The 9,382-nt window shown below is 39.8% G+C and overlaps 1 protein-coding gene across 6 annotated transcripts in view; it reads right to left on the minus strand.

Moving 5' to 3' along the window:
* Nucleotides 1-9,333, minus strand: part of Fam135a (family with sequence similarity 135 member A) — an 80,273-nt gene extending 70,940 nt beyond the window's left edge. For 2 of the 6 annotated variants that reach the window (XM_070010668.1, XM_070010667.1), the window contains exon 1: nt 9,168-9,329. The gene's annotated coding sequence lies outside the window, so the exon portion shown is untranslated. Of the gene's footprint in view, nt 1-1,542; nt 1,681-9,167 lie in introns of all 6 variants that reach the window. The other 4 variants (XM_070010664.1, XR_011369385.1, XM_070010665.1 and 1 more) reach the window with 4 other exon arrangements.
* Nucleotides 9,334-9,382: the final 49 nt, after the last annotated feature.

A 9,382-nucleotide genomic window follows, 5' to 3' on the forward strand; every position in this document is an offset into this window, starting at 1 on the left:
AGGCCACGGGACTTGCAGAGTTGAAAAAAGCAATGTATCTCTCTCTCTCTCTCTCTCTCTCTCTCTCTCTCTCTCTCTCTCTCTCTCTCTCTCTCTCTCTCTCTCTCTCTCTCTCTCTCTCAGTGAGCTTAGTTTAATGCAATAGGTAGATGACAACCTGATTGTGGGTTTTTTGTTGTTGTTGTTGTCTTTGTCGGTCATAGAGCTTGACTATAGGGCAGGGCACTGTTCCAGAGCTTTTGTGTTTAAGGCTAGTGCTCTACCTCTTGACCCACAATTTTACCTCTGGCTTTTTGTGGTTAATTGGAGGTAAGACTCTCTCAGACTGTTCCGCCCAGGCTGGCTTCAAACCATGATCCTCAGATCTCAGCCTTCTGAATAGCTAAGATTACAGGTATGAGCCACTGAACTAGTTCCTGGCACCTTGGTTGTTTCTTCAGGGAAAGAAGGTCGGAATGTTTACAACAGTAAACACATGGATATTCGGATGACTGAAATGGCAGATATGGCTCACTGATTAGCATTTCCATTTTCCTCCTCTATAGCAAAATTGCCACACATTTCTCAAGGCCAAGAGAGATTACCAATGGAATGGAGCCAGGTGATTCTATCTAGAGATTACAAACAGATGATATTTGCAATATCTGACTCACTTGTTTTAAAGAAAAGTCTGCATAAACTTCATTCTATCTTTTTTATGGGCTAGAATATCTTTGAGACAGTGACCTAAATTTGATCACAGATTTAGACAAAGCCCTGAAGAACGGTAAAAGGAAAGAAAGACAATGGGTTTCTAAAATTTCCTATACACTTAGACTGCTCAGATTTTCATGTCACTTACCTCTATGATGGTACAATAAATACAGCTAAGCTCTATGCTAATTTTTGGATCTTTTGTAACTTCTCTGACCTCATCTCCCAAAATTCTCAACATTCCAAACTTCCTTGCTAAAACTTTTTTGCACACCAGATATGTTCTTGCCTCAGGCTCCTTGTCCTGAATACTCTTCTCTCCAGATAGTCACATGATTCACTCCTTTGCTTCCTATTGGTCTTGACTCAAATATCAACCTCTCAATTAGGTCTTTCCTGGCCATACTATCTGAAATAACAACTGTCTGCTCCTGAAACATCCTCTCTCTTTTCTTCATTTTTTAAACTTAAGCACTTATCTCCATCTAACATACTAAACATTACTTTTTTCTTTTCTCAATAAAAGAAATATCTCCTTCTTTCCTTCTTTTGTCTTCCTCACTGTTTGAGATAGTCTCATTATGTAGTACAGTCCTCCTACGTATTTGGATTACAGGTAGGCTCCACCAAGACTGTACTTCTCATTCTTTACTGTATTTCTTTTGCTAAAATGTAACCTCTGAAGGCAGGAAGTTCTAGCTACTCTTTTCACTAAGAAATCCCTAATGACAGAGAGATGGTAGGACTAGACATTTAATACACTAACCTTAAAGATTCCATAAATACTAAGTATTAGAATTTTTCTAAGGTACCACTTATGAGAAAAGTATTTCCCATGGGCCAATTTACCTTTAAACTTCTTTTGAAATGTCCTTTGTTGACAACAGGTATATCATATATTATTAAATATAACATATTCCTTTTTTCCTCCAACATCAGGAAAAAATTCTTTTTTGTTTCAGCTGAAGACTAGTTAATGTAGTAAGTCTGTAGTAAGACATATTGTACAAGAGTATACACACTTTAAAATATTGATATTCAATATTGTAAGAAGCTCAAATTATAATAAACATACCAAATGATAAGATGATACCAAATGATACCAAATGAAAGAACAACAGATTCAACCAGATAGCTGGACATAGCTCATATATGATATCTGGTAGAAACTGACAAAGATATCTGGGAACTGGAAACAACAGAGGAAAGGATATCTAACACATATTTTAGGAAATATTTTAGGAAGTTAATTCAAGTTTTGTTTGTGTCAGTTTTCTTCTACTACTTTAAAAGAATAAGCAGAAAGCCTACAATAGAAGCTACCCTCAAAATGTTCAGAATTCTATTCTCTAATACATAACAAGATTCTTACACTAGGCATGGCCAAGGAGAATAGGAAGATAGGGCTCTTGATGGAAGACAGCAATTTCTACCTTTCCTAAATCTTGATGACGTTCAGCCATACAGCAATAAATTTAAGATATCAACTAGTGATACCTGGATTTGTTCTTCACTCCCTAAGCTGGATATTAGGCATAAATTCTGGCCATCTGAGCTGGGTAAGTCTGAATATCTGAGCCATAGTCATATTTTTTCATCTACATTCAATTCCTGTTTTAGCTGTTAAGGCCAAGAACCCTACTCATGTTTGTAAGTGTTCTCTTGCAAGGCCTAACCATATTCACTCACTGGATTACATCTGGTTCTAAGCCACCTACCATTTGCCTTTGAAGTTTACCATTACTCACAGCACCCTTAGAATAATATGTAAAACACAATTTCATCCACAATATTGATAATACAAAGTGATTTGTGACAAAGCTGAGCTTATTAGAATCATTATGGTAAAGAGAAATGATGGGACAAAGGGTGAACTAATTCAGCAGTGATACTTTTTTTTTGTCGGTTCTGGGCCTGGGAACTGTCCCTCAGCTCTTCAGTTCAAGGCTAGCGCTCTACCACTTGAGTCACAGGGCCACCTCTAGCTTTTTCTGCTTATGTGTTGCTGAGGAATCGAACCCAGGGCCTCATGCATGCAAGGCAAACACTCTACCACCTTCCCAGCCCCAGCAGTGATACTTGCTAGACACTATGTTGGAAACTAACTAAACAACTTGGGCAGGAGATCAAGAGGGAAAATACTGGAAGAAAATGAGGGAGAAAGTCAAACACAATTTAAAAAGAAATTTAAAAAGAAATGTACTTATGTACATCACTTTTACATTAAAAATAAGAAATAAAAGAGAGAAAACATAAAGAAAAATCACTTCTCAAGTACCAGTGGCTTATGTCTAACTACCAGGGAGGCTTAGAGCTGAGGATCATGAGGCAAAGCCATCATAAGGCAGAAATGTCTGTGAGACTTTTATCTCCAATAAACTACTCAGAAAAAGCTAGAAGTGGCACTATGGCTCAAGTGGTTGAGCACTAAAGGGACAGTGCCCAGGCCCAGAGTTCAAGCACCAGGACCAACAAATAAGATAAATTACTGATCTACAAACTTTTATTATCACTCATCACCTACCGAAATGAACTCCAGACATGCCATTTCACCAGCCATATGCCACATTGCAGGAGTTACAGAAATACTTAAAAGTAGATTACTAAATTCTTTTCCTTTGGATGGAGAGAGAAGACACTACCATTTTCCAAATGAAATATAATGAACATCTCTTCATAGACAAATACATTTTCAAAGCTATGTGTCTATTAGTGATACTATATATAGTCCAAGTAGTAAAATAAAATTAAAACCAAATAAAGGTTCTTGAAGCTCATCAGTGTATCAATACTTAAAGAAGTAGATTTATGTTATTGTATTTAATTTTCCTAAAAATCTGAAAAGCTTTTTATTACTTAATACTTTCACAGGTGAAGACACTAAACAGCAGAAAGTTTACATAACTTATGTAAGACAACATAGTAAGGAAATAATGAAAAATAACAAAAAAATCAAATGCATCAAACTCCATGGCTTGGATTTCTACCTGCAAAATTCTAAAATGCACATCTGAATTGTTGTATAAAACAGACTTAATGATCACCAAGACATGAAATAAATGTAGCCACCAAAAGAAAAATTGAAGTCAGAATGCAACAATAATGAAAAGAATTACACTTAGCTATATTCAATTTCTCATACAATTAAAATCACTTCCTAATTATGAAATCCTCAAAATTCTCATATCCTAGAGCCACACAAACAAATGTTTGTTTGTTTGTTTTTTTAACCCCAGTCATGGGGGCTGAACTCTGGGCCTGGGGGCTGTCCCTCAGTTCTTCAGCTCAAGGCTAGCACCTACCACTTGAGCCATAGCACTACTTCCAGCTTTTTTACGCTTATATGGTGCTAAGGAATCGAACCCAGGGCCTCATGAATGTGAGGCAAGCACTCTACCACTAAGCCAACCTCCCAGCCCACAAATGCATTTTTAAAGGCTGCTTCTCTTTCAACTTTTTAAAAATTTGTGTCAAAAGTTGTTTATTAAAAGAGAAATTAATTACTAATTTTAGAATTGGCTTTTACATTAAGCAAGCATAAGAAAAATATTTTTAATATAAAAAACCATAATCATGTCATTAAAACAACTTAGGAAAAACAATTTTTAAACACAGAAGAGACCATAATAATTTCTGAGAGTATTTCTATGGTCCACTTACTACATGAGAACAAAGTAAGGAAACAAAGAATTTTAATTGCTCATTATGTGACACTTAATGAAACCTGCCTCTGGAATGATTTAGATAAAGGAAAAATAGGATTGTAATTATTATCATTTTTCATACAGGTTTTGTGTGTGTGTGTTGGTACTGAGAACTGAATTAAATGTGATCTCATTTGAGAAAATATTTACTGGTAATAACTGCATGTATTTAAAATATTTTCATTTATATAGGCCAGAAGACCTTGTGGAGGAATTAAAACTAAAATAAAATACAATTAACATCTGGTTAGATGTGGGGGGAGGGTAAATGACGGAAAAGACAAACTGAATACTGCAATTATGAACTGAAATAATTTTTAATGATTTTACTCATCACTAACATTTCTCTAGATCACTTTACATGAGGACTCCTTCAAACTCTTCTCCTTACAAAATGAGACTTTTAACAAGCATTTACATTATGACAAAATGGCTATTAAAGGGGCTAAAAAAAATCACCTATATTTTAATCTTATCCTCACCTGATGAAAGATAAAAATGCTAATTTATGTCTTAAACCTGAGTAAGAATTAAGATAACATAAAAATCAAGAGTTATGAATTCCCAAAAAATTAAGTGATGGTAAAGAGTGTATTGGCTTTCATGGTCTTAATCTGTGATTTACAATATGCTCTGACTTTGTTGCTTAAAAAATAGAGCAGTATAGACTATAGACTGAGATTTGAAGACATGGAAGAATAGATATCACAGTTACTACTGCTCAAAATATCATGAAGAATGCACTTGCATTCTAGAAGGTGTCTTCAAGGGAATACTAATTGTACTTCAAATTAAGAACGATAGCAAAAATACATTTAATAAAACTTAGCAGAGGGCTGGGAAGGTGGCTCAGTGGTACAGCACTTGCCTTGCATGCATGAGGTCCTGGATTCGATTCCTCAGCACCACATAAGCAAAAAGAAAAAAGCCAGAAGTGGTGCTGTGGCTCAAGTGGTAGAGCGGTAGGCTTGAGCTGAAGAGCTGAGGGACAGCGCCCAGGCCCAGAGTTCAGGCCCCAGGCCCAGATCCCATAAATAAATAAATAAATAAATAAATAAATAAATAAATAAATAAATAAATAAAAATAAAACAGCAGAAATGCCCAAGCCTACTGTCAATAGATTTCTATATTGACAACATATTTTAGAAATACTATTTTGTAAGCTGTCACCAGTGGCTTACACCTGTAGTCATATACTCAGAAGGCCAAGATCTGAAGATCGTGGTCCAAAGCCACCCAGAGTAAGAAAGATTAATTAACCACCAATGATTCAAGTTCAAGCAGTAGCCATGAGCCCTCAGTTTAAGCAGTAGGAGCAGGAGCAGGCGCATGCATACATACACACACACACACAACTATTTGCAATGTGAAAGGCCTGATACCATATTTTTTTTAAATTACTAAATTCTCAGAATTGTTTTTTAGTTGAGTATTTATAAGGTTTACTACACAAAAATATGACCTATGTCCTTTTTTTTTTTTTTTTTGGTTGGTTGTAGGGCTTGAATTCAGGGAGATGAGAGTCTCATGGACTTTGCTGCCTGTGAACCTGTTAGCCTCCTGAGCAGTTAGGAATAAAGGATAGAGCCACTAGCGCCCAGCTATTTAAGTTTAAGTTCTTATTCAGCTAAGTTATTCAAGTAAGAAGTGTATTTTAATGGTATAGCACCTGTACTTTAATTTTCTGTCAGAAGAGGTTAGTTTTTCTTTTAAATTCAGCACATTATTATAGATAAGTATGTATGTGTTAAAAACCATCAATTCCTTCTGAAAAACCTATAGCTAAAAACTGTGTTTTTTATTAATTTTTCTGAAAAAGCACTAGGTCTCTTGAAAATATTTTCTATGTCACCGCTTTGCTTTTCATTCCTATTCATTTCTAAGCATTCTTCCCGAAAAAAACAATCAAAAACAAGACAAATAAACCTACTAAACAAAACTCACACTCACTTCCTATCTATGTGCCCCTATCTCCATTTATTTAAACACATGAACATCACGTTTTTAAGTAGCTTCCTTCATATCTAGAATCAAATGAAATCCTTGCTCCACTAGTTTCTAAATCCATCTCCCTGCTCACTCTCTAATACAGCAAATAAAGATGGAACCAAAGACATAAGCAAGTCCCAGTACCAACTCTTGGCAAACACACTGAATACTCCAGTGTCTGTTTCACTGCTTGTGAACTTTCACTACTCCTTTCACTACTCCAAGCCAGCCCACCATTCATTTGCATTCTACTAGATTTTTCACAGTAATTTTTTTAAATCAAAAGTTTCAGTTTGATTTTAAAGAATTTAAGCAGTTAATTATACTCATAATCTAAAATTAAAGAGACAAACTTATGTATTTACATACTAATGTCTGTAGTAGCTGTAAGTATGTTTTAATGAGCAGGACCTGATGTTGAGAGATTACTGGGTGGCTTTATTACCCACATTGTCTCAGGTGGAGACAGTGAGGTACAGAGGTTAAGTGATTTCTACAATCTCATGCCATGAGTCATAGAGCTCAAATCTTGTGTCAGCTTTATACCATAAACCCTTCATTTCAAAGAGCATAAAATCAATTCAGTATAATACTGAGAATATATAGGCATTAACTATGAATACTTACTTTGAAAAGGCCAGCCTTTAAACAAGGAAGATTCTTTTAGAAATAGCAGTTATCTTTATGTGCACTTGAAAAATTATTTTTTAAAAATCTCACAAGCTAAGGAGTTTTACTCCTTATCATACACAGTCATTGCTGGTACTAAAGGAAGTGTGGTGTAATGAGTATCCTTCTTTTACCTCTAAATGACTTTGAACAAGAAACTATACTTTTTTTTCTTGCTATTTCCATTCTTAGATTCAGAAAATTTTTAATTCCTACCTGACAAAGATAATACAAGGAAGAATTTACTATTTGTGAGTTGTTTTGGGATTCCAAAATGAAATATATAATCTAGCTGATCTTCAACCCTAGAAAAAACACAAACTACACTGAAAATAATTGCTTCACCAGATGCTTCCAAAATATGATATGCCATTAATTATAAAAAGCTTTTTTTATTGGGCTTTTTTTTTTTTTTTTTTGCTAGTCATGAGGCCTGATCTCTGGGTCTGGACACTGTCCCTCAGCTTTTCGGCTCAAGACTAATGCTCTACCACTTGAGCCACAGCGCCACTTCCAGCTTTTATTCTGCTTATGTGGTACTGAGGAATTGAACCTAGGGCCTCATGCATGTAAGGCAAGCACTCTACCACTGAGTCACCTTCCTAGCCCTGTAAAAAGTTTTTAATACAATCTTGATCACAATAAAATAAGGGGACATTTTTCCAAATCTGTCTACAAAGTTCTTTTGCCCAGTTCAAGAATCTAGTACTCCTTCAGTAAGCACACAAATTCTATTAAGTTGACAAAATGTGTATTCATTTATTACAGAGAACAGGTGCACTAAAGAAAGTTATGCAATTAACTGCAACATTAATATGTAAAACATAAAGTAACAGATTTGTGTATACAAATTTTGCTAGACTTAAACTTTGTTCTTGGAAAATGAAATCTACTGGGGAATATTGGAATACCCAATTTTAAACACATCTTTGTAGATCAACCTTTAACAAATTTTAACCTCAATTGCTTCTTCTGCTGTGACAGGTAAACAGAATTATTAAAAATCAAAGCTTCAGTCACTAAGTGTAACAGTAAATATAGTCAGTTTTTACTCCTATGAAATTGCAGCTGATGAGGACAAGTTCTATATTAAGTTGGAAATTTCAAGAACTGAATGGACATCAGCTCAGAAAGAGAGCAGAAAAGACTAAAAGCAGGTTAGAACTCTTTAGAGATTTAATGAAAAGTACAAATGAACAGACACGCGAAGAGGGTCTCTCTACACCAGAAGAGTTTCAGAAGGAAAGAGAAAACAAGACTGGAAACTGGAAATGGATCCCGAATGGAAAAGAACGGAGGACCGGGCAGAAAGCAAGGCGGCCACGGCCCTCGGCCGAGCGCTGGGGAGAGCCGGGATGAACGCGCGAGCGCAGAGCCAGGCTTAAAAACAACACGCAAACACCACAGCAGCTGGCCAAGGAGAGCGAAGACGAGCACCCCAGGAGCAAAACCGGCGACGGGGACCCCGCGGGGCCCAGCGGGCAGAGCGGCTTCCCGGGACGCGGCTTCCACCTCAGGGACACGGGGCCAGAAGGCGCGGGATGAAGCAGCAGCAGCAGCACTGGGTGAAAATGGAGGGGCAGCAGGGCCCCGGGGGGCGCCGGGGTATTGGGGGTTACGAAGGGCCGTGGGGGGGGGGGCGATGCCGGGGCCATGGGAGCCACGAAGGGCCCCGGGGCCGTGGGGGGGGGGGAGAAACGACGGGGCCGAGGGGGGGACGCCGGGGCCGAGAGGGGGACGCCGGCCCGTGAGGGGGACGCCGGAGCCCTGGGGCGGGGGCGCGGACACCGGGAGCCGAGCAGCCGTGGCCGCGGCCCCGCGCCTCGTGAAGAACGCCCGACACCGACGTCCCCACCGACCTTCAGCGGGCGGGGACCGGCCGGGCCCGGGAGCCAACGCCCGACCCGCAGCGGGCGGCCGAGGGCCGGGAGGCCAAGGCCGCTTCCGGCCCGGCCAGGACAGGGGTGAGGGCCGGGGGGCGGAGGCGCCTCGCCACCGGTGGGGGGCTTCACCGACCGCCCCGCCGGCTCGGGCCTGTCCCCGCCGTCGGACCCAGGGGCTCGGGGTCGGACCCTGCCCGTGTCAGCACCATCCCGCCCGGGCCCACTCACAACGCCATCGCAGCCACCGCGACCACCACAGTCGCCCCGTCACCGCCGCGGGTCTGTCAGCGCTGCGGGCCAGTCACCGTCTCTCGGCCTCGGGCCCGGAGTCGCCGGCGAGCATGCGCAGTGCACGCTGTCCACCGTCCCCGCCGCCCGGCCGGCGGCGCTACCTGCGCTCCACCGGTCCTGGCCGCGCGGCCCCACCCCCTGCCTCTCCCTCC

The sequence above is a fragment of the Dipodomys merriami genome, unplaced genomic scaffold (assembly GCF_024711535.1).
Source record: "Dipodomys merriami isolate MVZ:Mamm:240054 unplaced genomic scaffold, mDipMer1.0.p SCAF_8, whole genome shotgun sequence".
Lineage (NCBI taxonomy): Eukaryota > Metazoa > Chordata > Mammalia > Rodentia > Heteromyidae > Dipodomys > Dipodomys merriami.